This window comes from Octodon degus, unplaced genomic scaffold, assembly GCF_000260255.1.
Source record: "Octodon degus isolate 3935 unplaced genomic scaffold, OctDeg1.0 scaffold00011, whole genome shotgun sequence".
NCBI classification, from domain to species: domain Eukaryota; kingdom Metazoa; phylum Chordata; class Mammalia; order Rodentia; family Octodontidae; genus Octodon; species Octodon degus.
The window spans coordinates 19708611-19725079 of NW_004524587.1; positions in this window are offsets into that span (position 1 = coordinate 19708611).

Genomic DNA, 16469 nt, shown 5'->3' on the forward strand with positions numbered 1-16469 from the left:
GGAGAGGGTCCGGCCCAAGCTTCGCCTGGGCTGGGACTGGTCCCGCCGGCGCAGGGTAGCAGGAAACTCTCCGCACACTCCAAGTAGATCTTTTAGATGTCTTACAGTTTGTATTTGACATTTAATTTTATGATGTATTGTGAATTTATTTTTTGAGACAGGTGTATATTCTGAGCCTAGAGTCTTTTTTTATTAGAATATCTATATATCCAGCGCTATTTGTTAAGAAAACTCTTTCTCAATTGAATCACTTTCTTCTCCTTATGAAGAATTTATTGACCTATTTCTGTGTTCTCTTATGTTTCATTGATCTGTTTATTTTTGTCAACATTGAACTATTCTTATTATTGCCACTTTACAGTTCTTAAAATCTGGTAGTGTTACTTGTTGAATTTGGGGTTTGCTTGCATCACTGTGTAAAATTTAGAATCATTAGTCCAATAACTAAATTCTACAGTTGACAGTAAATTTTGGGGCAATTCTATTGCATTTACACACCAATTTGGGAAGAATGGAGATCTTGACCATATTCACTTGGTATCCATGAACTTAGGATATATACATTGTCTAGAACAAAGCTTAAGCCTCAGTCTTTTACTTAGCATTTGCTCTTAAACCATAAACTTTAATTGTACTTCTTAGCACCTAAGTTCCTCTCCCCAGGTGGAACAGGATGACTTGCATTATCTAAAGTTGGACATCTGAATTCTCCTTAATGGAAGGTTGAATCTCTCTGGAATTAGACATTACCCTGGATTGAGATAGCTTGTGATGGAGAAATCCCCATCAGATTAAAATCTGGGATATTTTTTCCCTGAGGAAAGAGCTTGTGAAGAACATCTGTAAATGTATTTCCACCTTCTTGTACCAGAGCAGCATGTTCTGTAAGAATCTGCCTGTGCTCCTGAAGACAAATTTCACATGTGGGGGCAGTTTGACTCTTGGATGCGTCTGCACCAAAGCTCCAAAAATTAATCAACTTTAGTCCGATGAACTTTAGATCTAGACATTTCCTACCAGTCCTGTGTGTTCAGAGGTAGAGCTTTCGGAATGTTATTGTATCATGGGGGCAACAATTAACGGGGAAATTCTGACCAACGACCAAGTTGCACTGAATTTGGAAGCAAGAATCAGCTTATTATGTAGGCAGGTCTAAATGCCTGAAAACATCAGGCCCCAAAGGCTCAGGGAGAGAGGTTTCATGGGGTAGCAAAGCAGAAAGACAGAGGGAGAGTGGTAGACATTTGAGGACTGGTTTTATAGTGTGCATCAGAGTGACCAACCATTTCTGGGAAATAGGTGTAGCAGAAACTGAAATAAACTTGTGGAATGAGTGCAACAGAAAAGCAGAAACTGAAGAATGCTGAAGATTTGCACTGCTAGAGAAGTAATACTGTAGCTGACATACTGTTAGGAGGTGGGATCTGGTCAGAATAGGAAGATCCCTCACCATGTGATCTCAAAGGGTGTATGTCTTTGGTACTTTTCTCTAGGTGTTGAGACAAAATACCCAACACCCAAACTTAAGGAAGGAAAGGTTTGTGTAGCTCATAGTATATGGAGGTTTCTGTCCATACTTGGCTAGCTCCAAGACAGTGTGGCACGGGGCAGAGGGCAATAGATCCTTCTACAGAAAGCAACAGAAGAAGCAAGAGCAGTAGGGGAAGAGCAGCAGAAAGCAACACTCTTTCCCTCTTTCATATTGCACGCAGGCACAGCATGTAGTACCAGGGATCGAACCGGAGTATTTGGGCCAGCCAAGTTGCTCATTGCAGGCACAGGGCAGGGAGTTCAGTTCCCAGGCCTGCTGTGCTGGCCCCACTCCTGGGGAGCACTTAGAGGGCAATTGAGACTGGGCGTGGTGGCGTGCACCTGTAATCCCAGCTCTATTAGTGAGACCCTGCACACCCTGTAGACCTTTCCCTAATATACAAAAAACCAAACAATAACCTGAGTCTTTGTGCTTTCTAGTCAGTCAATTAGATCACCGAGATATCTGTCCAACTCTGCAACTGAAATCTTTAAAATCAGGAACACAGATAAACTTCTCCTCCTTTAATGTGTAGGCTCAAGGTCTTTTTTCTAACAACAAAAAATGATGAAGATAAACTTTTGGTACTAGAAATGAGGGGATTTGAATACAAGTATACCTGACAATATGGTTTAGAAACCTTTAGCACAGGTTCAGTAAAGAACTTTGGAAAGGATTGGAACAGCTGGCCAGAGAAGGGCTAACATTTGTACGGTGAAATGGATGAGAGATTCTAAAGGGAACTAAAAGGACCAGAATGTTGATAAAAATGCAGACAGTGAAGATGAGCCTCAGAAGAATTCATTTGGAAACAAGAGTTCCAATACTATTTATACTCCAGACTATGTGTATTAAGTTCTGGCAGAAAACTATATTTTTGCTTCTGTCTTAGACTTTGCAGTAAACAAAGATTAAGAGTGGCGACCAATTAACCTAGCGGAGGAAATTTTAAGGCAGCTTGGCAGGGTTATTACTCAAGTCCTTTAGCCATATTTGCCATGAGAACAAAGACCAAAACAGAAATCTGAATAATTAGGAAAAAATATTGTTAGTGGCAAGAAAGGAAGCACCTGTGAATATTGCACCTGTAGGAGTTTGGCTCAGGCATTTTTGGTTGCTGAAAATATAAACATTAAAATAAAGCCAAGCACTGGATGAGTTTTAGCTTATGAAATTCCGTGCAGTAGAGATAATTTTCTGTACCTTGTGGGATAGCTCTAGTACACAGGGGACAGTGTTTTGGCCCATGATGTCATTTTCTAAAAAATCTAAGAATTTTGTTTATGTTTTCAAGGTTTTATTTGATCTCAGGATACAGTCCTACAATGTAGCTTCTCACTTATGAAACCTATACCATAAATGCACACATCATTTCAAGATCTAAGCTCTTTTCAAAGGACAGAATAAGTATTGTTTCTGAATTTAATGGCTAAAAATTGAAATAAATATTTCATACAAACTGGGCAGACAGGTGTCATGAGGATTCTGATTTGTCTGTAGCTATTTAATGTGAAAAGCAAAAGCAGTGTGAGCACAGCTTAACTATGTCTGATTCTCCTGTCCTTTGCTGGCAAAATATAATTTGAGATTGTTGACGTATTTCTCCAGCAAACTTGAAATAGTTCGTCACTGACCTGGGAGCACCCTATTCCACACGTGGGAATAATCATGCTGCACATGAAGCAATTGCATTTGTATGCTCTCCTAGAAAATTGTCCATGTGTGTGCAGGCAAGGGGAACACAGTGCAGAGATCAAACTGTAGGAAATGATATTAGCAGTTGTAATGTGAGATGGCTTGTACTTCTTTGGTTATTAGGATTCTATTGTCAATAACAGCAACAAAATAGGCAATTGAGAAATTATTCAGTGACATATAAATGCTTCAGTCTTCCTTTGTTGAATATGCAACTTAAAAATGTTCATGATAACTGGTCAGGATGTACATATTTGATAAGTTATTTGGGCCAATTTATAAAAAAAATTTGAATTGTTAAGTATTCTTTTGGCATAGGTGCACCCTGAACATATTTCTGAGACAAAAACTCTGAATTTCAGAATGTTTTTGAATTTGTAAATAACACTTTGCCTGAGTTTATAAAGGTGAGTGAATGGAATCTTCATTCTCACATGACAAGGTCTTCCAAAGTAGAAATGCATCTGTTCCTTCTAGTGTTATTTATAAGACCCTTCATGAGTCACTACTGAAAGGCACATAACAAATCATGCAATTTCAGTTTTAAATAACTATAGACCACTGAACAAAGTAAGTAGGAGGCGACATAGGACCATATAAAGAAGTCAGTGTTCATTTTTGTCTTTCAAGTGTCACTCTGATCACTCTGAGACATACGCTTCCTAATAACACTTTTAGGTAACCTCGTGCCAGCCCTGTAAACTTACAGCTATCTATAATGATCCAACTAGTACATGAACCCAGAACTTCCCCCCTTTTACTTAACTTAGTTCCCTTTCAAACCCCGGTGCTGGTTTTGAATCTTAACAATCTAGTAACTGCCTGAACCCTCCTTACTCTCTATTTCTAAGTAAACTAGATAAAGCGATTTTATCACACACTTTAATCAACACACACATTAATAGTCATCGTGTGACAATATTAATATTCATTAGGTTGTAGTTTCTTAAATAAAAGAATCCAAAATAGATTGGGTATTTGCCTAAGCAATTTTATTTTATTTCACTTATTTATTTATTTAATAAGTTATTCATTTATTTTGTACCAGGGATCAAACTCAAGACCTTGCACTTTCCAGGTAGGCATTTATGCCTGCCACGCTATCTCCCCAGCCTTCACAGTGTTATTTCAGAACTTGATATCTTCTCTGAAATATCTACAACCTCATAAACTCCTTACTAGATTTCAGTGATATTAAATGAGATGCTCTAAGACTGCTCCATTTTAGCTTGTTGAAGATTTTTGAGATGCAGTCAGTATTCAATAACTGAGGTTTAAATAAACAAATTAGAAAAAACCACCAAACAGATCAATTTGATATTTTTTGTATTTTTTTTCTAATTTTAACAAACCTGACACACTTTAGTTTTGCCATTATCATTAATGTTCAGATGAATCAAAGCAAGTAAGAAGCATGGAACTCTAGAGCTCCATTTTCACATCAACTACAAGTGCAGACACTGTAAGCAGGCTATTTTATGTGATACTCATGTATATCTTGCAAAACCACATTCATACCCTATGAAGTTCAAGCACAGAGGTCAGAGCTAGTAAGTTGTATCATATTTCAAAAGTAGAAAATGCACAAGCTGGATTTATATCTGAGTTCTACTTTCCAAGCACAGCTTAAAACATAAGCACTTTTCGGAGTTATCAAAAAGTTACACACAACACCCTGTTAATAATGTGCTTACCGTAATGGTTTCTAATAATGAGTTGCAAATGATAAATTAGCTCATTTGTTACATGAGGCTTAGTCTGCCACACACAACACAGAGGCTGCAGGCGCACGCTCCCCGCTCTGCTTCTATTGAGCTCGTCCACACTGAGCCTTCCCACTGTCTTCTGAAGCGCTGAACACAGAGAGCATTAAAAGGCCACAATCTGATCTTGCTTTACCCCCTGTTGTGCTAATCTGAACTGCCTGAAAGCTCCTGTGAATTCAGTATGAGCTCAGAGTCCAGTTCCACTTCTCTCAAAGAAAGAATGTGTTAAGAATTTGGATCCCAGTCAATGGGTCTTTCTTTCTGTGTGCCTTCCCAGAAGACTTCATCTACTTAAAAGTTGCAAGTCAATGTTTTTGAGGTTGAACTCTTCAATCATCAGTCAATACCTCTTTTTCTCTTTTATTCTCTTTTCAGTCTAACCATCCTTCTAAACTTGTGTGCTTTGCCACAGCATTTATCTCTAGTTCTTTCACAAATCTGTTTGGCTAATGATCCTGGTTTAAAAATCATTATTACTAACAGCCACTGGTATTTTACTTTCACGTTTCAGCTTTTCCTAGTGTTTAAATGAAACATTTTATTCTCCCAAAGGACAATGAAAGTTTCCTTTACAGACTCACCTATATTTTCTGGCTTTTTCTATTGATATACTGTGGCCATTTCTGCCAAAGTCATTAGCACAGTTATGAAAATTTCTTCTCTTTTGACTTTGGAATGGTCAAAGATATAATTGTGTAGATAGCATTCAATAAAGGCTATATATTCTTTTTATTCATGATATAAATTCCAACTGTCATTCCTTTTAATAGGTATATGTTCTCTGCCACCACTCTTCTCTATTATTTCTTTCTTAATTATAAATCTTCCTGTGGTTCTGGAAGATAAAAGAGATGAGGGTACTTATGATTAGCACATTGATCAACAGTAGCTATCATAAAGTTTCCAGTGTGAAATAGCTGCTCTATATACATACATATGTGATGATTATTATCATGCCTACAGCTGTTACTTTAATTTACTCATCAATTCCCCATACACCCTGTATATATTTGGAAACCTCTTTTGGGATTAATCTGTAAAGGGGATTGCAAGATTTTATAGCACAATTACCTAAAAGAAAAAACAAAAACAGAACAGTGGGTTCCTCAGCCTTTACTTCCAGAATTTATAGGGAAAAAAAAATGACCTACAGGATTTAAGAGACTAATGCTATTGAAATGAGCACTGCACCTCTTTGGCTCATTCAAACATAAATGTGCTCAAATACGTTCACCTAGATTATCAGATGTGAAAAGTAAGGGGATTCAGAGAGGAAGAGAGAAAAGAATGCAGATTTGTGGAGGCTGCATCTGTCCATTCCCCATGGTTGTGGCAAAAGACTCCATGTTAGGTAATTGTGAAGAGAGGAAGCTATACGCTCTAGGACCTCTGACAGAAGACCCTGCCACAATGGGTGCAAATCTTCACAAGCTCACAACCCAGGACAGGAAGGTAGAGTGATGTTAGAGGCTCGACTTAATTTTTAACAGCTTAGTCTCTCAGATACTGATTCATTCTGTGAGCCTCCGGGTAGTACCCCAAGGATTTCATTAATGGCATTAAACTGCCTTTTAAAGTTTCCTCTACATCTTAATATTGTCGCATTGCAGGCCAAGTTTGTCCCACACTGACCTCTGAGGTAAATGCTTACGCCATATTGAGGTTTTAATTCCTTATGATTATATTCATGGGAATTCAGAAAGGCTGCAATGAATTCAGGGGCAGGAAAAGTTTGTTGCAACACTGGAAATTAATTAACCTATCTATCTATCTATCTATCTATCTATCTATCTATCTATCTATCTATCTATCTATCTTTTTGAAACAGGATCTTGCTTTCTAGTTCAGGCTGGCCTTGAGTCACTCGGTAGCTCAGGCTCATCTCAAACATGCAATGATCTGCCTGGCTCAGCCTCTGGAGTGCTGGGATTACAAGAGTGTGCCACCAAACCCAGCTAGCACTGGAAATTTAGAAAATATAAATTCTAAATTGAATGTGTAGGTTTGTATCCTGCCCCTATCTTCAACTAAATTCGTAAAGAACACTGCCTAATGACTTTGAGTCTCAATTTCTCAGGGTTTATTTTGAGTATTAAATAACTGAATGCATCTAAAATGGTTAGTGTATCAAATGCAAAATTGCTTGTCCTCAATTTTTGTTCTTTGAAACCATTTACATTTCAGCCATTTATGTCTGCATTTGTCTCTCTATGTCCCTTTCTCCCTCTCTCTTCATTTCTCATCGTCCTCATAATGTAACCTACATAATAGTTTAAGAAATATAATAATGTTCAATTCTCAGTCTACATAGCATATTGGTAATGTTCATTTTTGTGTATTATTTAAACACAGCCTACAATTTGTATGTACAACCTACAAGCTCGTGCTTTCATTACATTAGAAAACATACTCCAGCACAGGGGAGATAGCTCAGTAGAATAAGTGCTTGCCTGGCCTGAGTTCATTCCCCTGTTCCTCCAAAAAGAAAGGAGAGAGAGAGAGAGAGAGAGAGAGAGAGAGAGAGAGAGAGAGAGAGAGAGAGAGGAAGGTTGGAAGGAGAGCATACTCCATTGAAAAAATCCATGATAGTAGAGTTATGGGCAAACAAAGTATATTCTTCAATAATGATGATGATTATGATGATTTTGTCTTCATATATTTGGTCTTTTCAGAGTTTCACTATGCAGCTCAGACCTGTGGTGATCCTCCTGCTTTCAGCCTCTCCAGTGCTGTGATTACAGGCGGGCGCCACCACGCCTGGACTCTGGTTGGCTCAGCGGGCCCTGAGTGGTGCCGGGGATCCAATGGCACTCACTACACTTGCCTAGGCAGGCCCATTAACCCGCTGAGCTTATCTCGCCAGCCCCACAAAGTGTATTCTTCCCTGTGCTTGTTTCACAGAACGATGAGCCCACAGAGTTCCGTGTGATCTCCTTCACCAGAGCTGCGCATGCTCCAGCTTTTCTCCTGCTCAAGATGAAGCCCCATCCCATTTTCTCTCCCTTTTCAATTTAAGCTTTTTTTGGTGTAAAGACAAGAAGAATTGGGAGAAGAAGCAGGAGGAGGAGGGGGAGGTGAAGAAGAAATTAGAACTGCCACTTAACAGCACTCAGATGCCTCTCTACTGAATGCATCATTTAAAAAAAAATATTACTTTAGTAAAATTCTACAGAGCCTGCAGAGTCTACAGGGTCTTACTGTGTAGATTGGACTCGTAGTGATTCTCCTGTTTTCAGCATCCCAAGTGCTGGGATTACAGGTGTGCGTCACCACGCCTAGTTTCAATCGCTGTCTCAGCACACCCTGTGGGCAGGTCCAGCCCAGAGCTCTGGGGCTTGAACTCTGGCCTCTGCATTTTGCCTAAACAGATACTTTAATCCACTGAGCTATTTAGCGAGCCCTTGAAATCATCAATTTTTTGATGACAAACATTACTGTAGATCCCCAGTGCACTCATTTAATTACTCACAAGTTGTGCAGTATTCTCTAGTCTTTTTTATTGCATGTACCTTTAAGATATCCATCTAAAATTCAAACACTGTTACAGTATAGCCCTGGTGGTCTTTGAAAAGCAAACAGAGAGAAAATAGTGATGCGGAAGAGGAATAATACCAAAGATAAATGTCAGTGTCAAAATGGCCAAGCAAACAAGTAAGCAAGCAAAGGCGATAGAAAAGGTTCAAATTCAGATCAAGGTAGTCTTTATTCAAAACCAGCGCAGTCAATCAATCCATCAGTCAGTGACTTGCTTTGGACCAGGTTCCTACCAGGGAAATACTTATTTAATTTGGAGAAAAAGTGACCATTTGCTTGTGCTAGAAAGAAGATAAGTGAAATATAGCAGACCATTTTCCTAAAATCCTCTCACTAGGAAATCAGCATAAAGATCAATCGTTTTATTTACCTGACAATTTTTAATTCATATGTAATACTTGGACTTAGTAGAAGTATATTCCTATAACACACACTGAAGAATTCTGGATGAGATTTCTTCTCTGTTTATCATTTTTTTTATATTTGGGAAATTGGAGTTGCTTTTTCCTAGGTATTCATTAAGTTGATAATATTGTCACTGGAATTATATTTTCTCCACAGTGCTGCAGCTTAGAATAACTAACTCCTCTCTAATTGAGTTATGATACCTGTGGCCCATGATCCTCTCCTCCTTGACTTCTCCTTCTCATATTCCAATGCGATTACTTTGCACTTAATTTGCATTTGTAACCACATGAAAGAGATCATAGGGTGTTTGTCTTTTTCTGATTTATTTCACTTAAAAAAATAATGCCTTGCATATTGCACTTCAAGTGACAGAATTTTATTCTTTATAATGACTGACCAATGTGCAACCTGGACAACATCTGAGTCACTTTCCTAGCATTCGGACAGGGATTTGATAGGTGTAACTTGAGGGAGAGTCTTAATTTGCCACACAATTTCATTTCATCTACGTTGGGCTATGAGGCAGAAACAGGATGGCTGATGAAAAGACGTTTAAGGAACCTAAAAACAGAGACATATGGGAGGCACGTAGGGCAAGAATGCTTTCTCTGGTAACTTGCCCAGGGACCACCCTGGGACCACCCTCCTCCTAAAAGTGCGGTCACCATTGAGCTCTATAACAGGAAAGCTCAGTGACGAGCATAAGGGCCTCTGAATCATTGTGCACTCGTAGGAGAAGGAGGAAGAAGGTGTTCTAGGTCAAACCCACTGCAGCAGCTTAGTATGATTTCACCATAAAAACACAAGTGAGGCTGCAGCTCAGTGGCCACAGCTTCAACCCCAGGTACTTAGGAAAATCAATACACTGTAGAAGAAGTACCCCATATTACATGCATAGCACCAAAATGTCCTTACTTTCTTCTGGGTGATTTATTTCTCTGTTTGTTTCTGTTCATCCATGATTTTATAGATACTAATGTTAGGTAAATATACAAAAAGAAAAACATGCATTCTATAGCACCATAACTTATCAATAATTTGTAAAGGCAGCATAATTGTAACAACAGAATTTTTGACTGAAGACTATATAGGATACCTAGAATATCATTGAGAAAATGTGTTTTTGAAGTCAGACATGTTAATTGTGTGGTTGCATGGATTTTCTTCTCCCAGATTCTTATTTTTTTCTCAGTTTGATATAGTCCTAATTTGATTGCATGAATCTGATGTACTAAAATGAACAATGCTACTAATTACTTCAAAGACATCTAAGTAACTGAGGATATTTTAATAGTTTAGTAATTTTCCTTTATGACTATTGAAGGACAAATATTTTTCTGTTGGGTTGCTCAGCAGCAATATAAAAGTTGAGGTTGATAAAAAATTAAATTTCATTTTAATGAAGTGCAGAGAATTCAAATAGGAAAATTAGAGCAACCTACAAAAATGCAGGGGGAGATGTGGATACCGCAGCACGCTACTTAGGCTTTTCTGCTGACCCAAAGTTGCACTTGCTGTGCTTTCTTCATACTGCATTGACTCTTAAACATGCTCAATAACAAGGGTCCTGACTGATACAACCCTGACAAGCTTATTGTTAACAAAACTCTAGACCTTTGGATACTGCAATTTTTTTAATCATTGTTTATTCTTTTCATTCAGAAACCAAGACACGACATCATACGGTATTCATTGAGCTACTCGAGATTGTCATTACTATACCAATAATGTATCAGTCAAATTATTACAATAAACTCCACCCATATCCATGGTCTCCTGTTCCTTTTCTGTTTAGAAGTATACCACTTTAGTGTCAAATTCTTTGACGCTTTTATTTTTGTTAAAATTACAAGGGTATACATATGATTTCAAAATAAAATTAAATATTTACTTCAAATATTAATTAATATTCTGTGTTAATTATTAAAATCTCATCTTCATTAGAAAAATCACATTATCAAGCATGAAATAACATTGGAAACCATTTTTACAAACTTAACTCATGATGTAACCCCATAACCCAGATTTTAATGTAGGATTGGTTTTAAATTTGCAACCATTAAGGCATGTCTCCATTTAACACTAGGGTTTTAATTTAATATTTGTCACTGAGGAAACTGATTTGCATTTTAATGGGAAAAATTATTATGCAAACACTTGATACATTTCACATAGAGGTTGACAGCTAAGTGGAAAGAAGTTAGTTCCTAACTTTATAAAGAAGTGAGTTAAAATTTACAAATTGAAATTATCTTGTTTTCCAAATTAGATACACTATTGAGGATTATATATTTTATAAACTTTTTCTGAGTAAACAGAACTGTGCAATTCATTCAGTTCTGAGAATATGATAGAGGATCAATTTATCATGAAATAAATATGTATACATATTCTTGTTTAAATCATGTATCATCTAAATTTTTGTCAATATTGTATGTTATCCATAATTGATGAGATAGAGAGATAGGCCAACAAACACAAGGACCTAGGACAATTCCCAATACCACATGCCATGCCTGCCTCAGAACCCAGGCATCCCTGAAACCCTGTGTGGTAGTACACACCTATAATCCCAGAACTTGGGAGACTAAGACAGGAGTATCACTAGGAGTCTGAACTATGACAAATAAATACAAATATAAAAATTAAAAATAGAAGAATTGACTTTGTTTCTTGTCATTGTAGGTATATTTTTATTTATGTATTTATTATTTTTGTAATGTTTTTGTTTGCTACAGGATCTCACTGCATAGCTTGGACAAATAGTGATTTTACTGTTTTCAGTCTCCCCAGTACTGAGATTACAGGCATGTGCCACCACGCCAGAACTCTTGCTGGCTCAGCCCACCCCAGGGACAGGTCTGGTGCAGCATGTGATGCCGGTGATCAAACCACCATCCCTGCACTTGGCTAAGCTTGCCTAAGCAGGCGCTTTAGTAGGCTGATCTATCTCTCCGACCCCATAGGTATATTTTTAAGACATTTGTTCTACCTAATTGTCCATATGTTGAGTTTTTCATCCATGTGTAAATAATTTATGAGGTCAAGAGAAATCTTTCTCTGTATATATGCACTCATACAGTACAATTTCTTTTTTAAAAATAGTTACCTAAGTTTCACTAACAGAAAGAAATGTAAGTAGTTACAAAGCAGTAAAGTGCAAAAGCATTGGCTAATCTCCTAAGTTATTTTATGATGCTCTATAAAAATATTGTGGTTTAACATTAGATTGCCATGGTTATTAGGATAAAATACTCATCTGTTTCAGCCTATTGAATAACAATTCTTTCAAATGTCTAAAAAGAGGGGCAGCACATGCGCAACATTGCCACTCAGCACCCTCTCTCTCAGGGTTCGAGATAGGTCACCTAGCAGCTGAGCTCCAGGTAACAGTAATTCATTCTGAACTAGAACGTCAGTACTCAGGTTTAGTTGCAGTGTTGGCAGCTTGAGGTAAATAAACGATCTGGGAGTTGTAGCGTGGGTATTCTCTCTCTAAAAGATTTGTATCAGTTATCTAAACCAACCATATTTTGTCAAAAAGAGGTTACTTAATTAGGAGATTTGTCTTTTTAAGATAATAGTTTTGCAGGGACTAGTGAAGTAGCTCAGCAGATGAAAGCACCTGCAAGCAGGCGCAGGGGCTGTCATCTGAGACTGGGTATGGTGGCGTGTGCCTGTAATCCTAGCACTTGGGAGGCCGTAAACAAGTGCATCACTGCAAGTGCGATCTAGTAATGAGACCCTGAATACCCTGTAGACTCTTCCCTAAAATACAATAATAATGATAATAGAATTCAGTTGAGGGCCTGGATCCTAATATCCTTCATGAATCCAGCTATAATCCTGGAGCTCATAACAGGGCCTCCCACAAGTCCAGCTGGCAGCCTAGAGCCCACAACAAAGTCTCATGCAGGCCTACTCCATGAATCTGTGCTGGAAAAATCCAAAGGTCAGTGGTGAAAGCTAGAAAGTCTATGCTAGTGGGATGAAGGAGCTGTACTAACAAGCTGAGGGATCTGAATTTAAGCCAGGAAGAAATGTTCAAGTTAAGCACCATAGTTGCCCCAAACATACCAAAGCCATCCTCAGCAACAGTGAAGTCCTGAGCTCCTCCAGCAAGAAGAACTGAGTTCCTATCAGGAAAACCAAATGTGACAAGCTTCTCCATGAGGTTGAGCAGTGCAACATCTTCCCCTTCAAAGCCAACAAGCCATGCTCAAGATGAGGACCAGAGCTCCCTCAAAGTGATACAAAACCATTCTGAGTGACAACAAAGTTCCTGAGCTTCTCCCGCAACAAGAACATCCCAGTTCATCAAGAAAGTCAGCATGACAAGGTCCTCCAGCAGAACAAAAGAACTAGCAGCCCCCAACAACCTTCATAGCTTCTCCAAACAGCAACACTAACAACATCTTAAAAGCTTCACCAGTTCTGCCTTTTATACTGCTGCCAACGATCCTCAGGCAGGCCTTCCACATCCAGCACCATGCTAGTTCAATTAAGCTGAGTGTAACAAGTTGACCAGCAGTTAGAAATCCACTATTCTCCACCTATCCTAGGATTGAAATCAGCTGTGTTTTCAAATTTCCTTTTTTTTCAATACCAGGGATTGAATTTAGGACCCTGTCCTTGCCAGGAAAGCACTTATTCTACTAAGCTATCTCCCCGGGCTCCTTTCCTGGTTTATTTTTGTGGCAATAGATTCTTATAAGCCAAGATCTTAATACCAGGTATGCTCAGTTACTATAACAACTGATGTGACTTTTAGGAGAGTTCACGAGTTGAAAAAATAAGTACATTATACATGCTCACAGTTTTAATGTAAAAATCTACATAATATGTACTCAAACACGATCATGACTTCATATATTTGTGCCCACTTCCTTTTTCAATAGGAATCTGAGTTTTCTACAGACATGCATTCACTCATTAGTACAAACTGCACTTGAAGGAATTTGAAATTTTCTATTTGCATAACCACAAAAATCAAACATATAAAATATTTTCACATATATTTTATTTCTTTCCCCTCCTTCTTCCATAAATAAAAGTAGCATAAAATACACAATGTGAGACCACTTTACTTTCTGAATTTAACACTTCTGAACTGCTTTATGTTAATTGATGGACATCTTCATAATATTAAAAGAAATAATACATGAAATTATTTGTTCAGCAAATGTGCTGCATGTACATATAAATTTTCATAGCATAACCTTCTATCTATTTTTGCTTTATTGGAAGTGTAACCACTCTAAATTCCTAGAAGATAGTTTACTTGTTCAAAGGATAAATGCATAAAGAGTTTTGATAGATGTTGGTAAATCCTGCCCATTTTCTAAAATAATTTTGCATGTTAACTTCACTCTAGGGTAAAAGACAAATTAATCTATTCAAAATATTGGATTTGAGCAATCTGAAGAGGGGGTTGTAATATTTCAATGTTATTCAATTTGCATTTCTTATTATGCATATTATGTTACCATTCATTCACATGTCATATCTATGTACAGATTTATTTCTATCTCTGATCCATTTTCTATATGATTTGTGTACTGTTGCCTTCTTCATATTTAAATATTTGTTGTACACTACAGTTATATCACCAGTGTCATTTGCCTCAGCTTTTCCAGTTTAATCACCTTTCCACCCATGCTTTGGGCACATTTTAATATTCTCTGTGTTAGTTAATACATTGTGTCAACTTGGCTGAATCAGCTCCAACAGTTCTAGGCATGGGGGGCGGTGACTAGCCCTGCGTGGGAAGGGCCCAAGAATTGAGAAAGGCTTCCTGCCGCCATGCCCCGGTTCTGTGGAGAAGTCTCAGTCTTCAGAGGAGCTTGATGTTCGCAGCCCCACCACTTTGAAGGAGCTACAATCGCCGGTCTTCACGGTCACTGTAGAAGGGAGAGAGAGGCTTGCTGGACGCCGCAGCTGCTGCTCCTCCTCTGCTCTTCATTGTTTGCTGCTGCCATGAACTGCTGTTGTTTGCCTTAGAGCCAACAAAATATAGGCTGAACTCTCCAGTAACTATGAGCTAAATAAACCTTTCCTTCATGCTGACTGTCAGGTATTTGTCCCGGCAACAAGTGGACAATAACTAAGACACCCTCCTAGGTCTCTAATTCATCTCAAAGTTAGTTTTGGGTATGGTATGAAGCAAAGATCAAATTTTACAATGTTTCTGAATGCTCTCTCATTCATTTCCAAAAGATGATATTGCTTAATGATTTGAGACAATTAAGATATAGTGAAAATTGTAGACAGTTACATATTTTTCTGTACTTATATTACATTTAAAGTGTGCTAATATGCCCTAAATTTAAATACAATGGTTCAGTTGATGAATGGGAAGAAAGTTATTTAGCTAAAATGCTCTAGGTTAAATGAACGATGTATCTTACAATGTATATTAGTATATTGTGTACATTAACTCAAATTCCATCTTCACCCTCTTTGCTGCCATGTCTTGCTTATAATACTGAACAATCCATAGTCACTTCTACTCATGGACTGGCTTTCCATTTCGGTTTTCCTCCTTCATGTAAGCTTGTCTTTCATATCTATAACCAATGGAATTTCAAAGCAAATAACTCATGCTTTCTGTCTCCAAATTATTATTTAAAAATGCCCAGTCTTGGGGCTGGTGAGATGGCTCAGTGGTCTAAAGAACCTACCTAGAACAAGCTAAGCAAAGCACAGGGACCGCGGTTCAATCCCCCAGCACCACATGCCAGCCAGCCCCGCCCCCTGGTGGGCTGAGCGGCGCCCCCCCCACACACACATAAATAAATAAAATAAAATTTAAAAAAATGCCCAGTCTTTTGCTATCCAGTGAGCATTTTATCAACAACCATCAAGCCTTACTGTTGTTGGAAAGAAGGATTTGTCTTATACCAGGTTTTGTTTTTTCTGGCTGGCGGGTCTTTCTGCTCAGCACAATGTCAAGAAATATCTAGAGTTCAAGACTTGTGCTTTATCAAACATTTTAACTCCCAAGGTAGTAATACTATTTTTTAAAAATATATTTGGTACAGGGTTTCACTATACAGCTCAGAGTTGTAGTGATCCTCCTGTTTTCAACCTCCCCAGTGCTAGGATTACAGGCATGTGTCATCAACATCCGGTCGTGGTGACTGGTTCAGCACACCCTGGGGGCAGGGCCAGCACAGCATGTGGTGCTGGGGATCAATTCTGGTCCCTGCGCTTGCCTAAGCAGGCACTTAGTCTACTGAGCTATCTCACCAGCCCAATACTAATATTTTAAAGATTTGTTGTTTTGAAGACACTATGAAGCATATTTTGGATTGATACAATAGTTACCTGTAATTTTCTTATTCTTTCTATGCAGTTTTTTCCTAGCAATTCTTTTTTGTTATGAGCAGAATATATTTATTGAGAGAAAGAAAGCTCCTGTCCAAGAGAGGGACAGGAGGGGGGGGGCAAGCGGGTAGTTTCCCCTTCCTAGAAATCCTTGCAGGTTTACATTTTTTAAGTCCTGTGTCAACATATCTACCCATTAGGAAACTTGT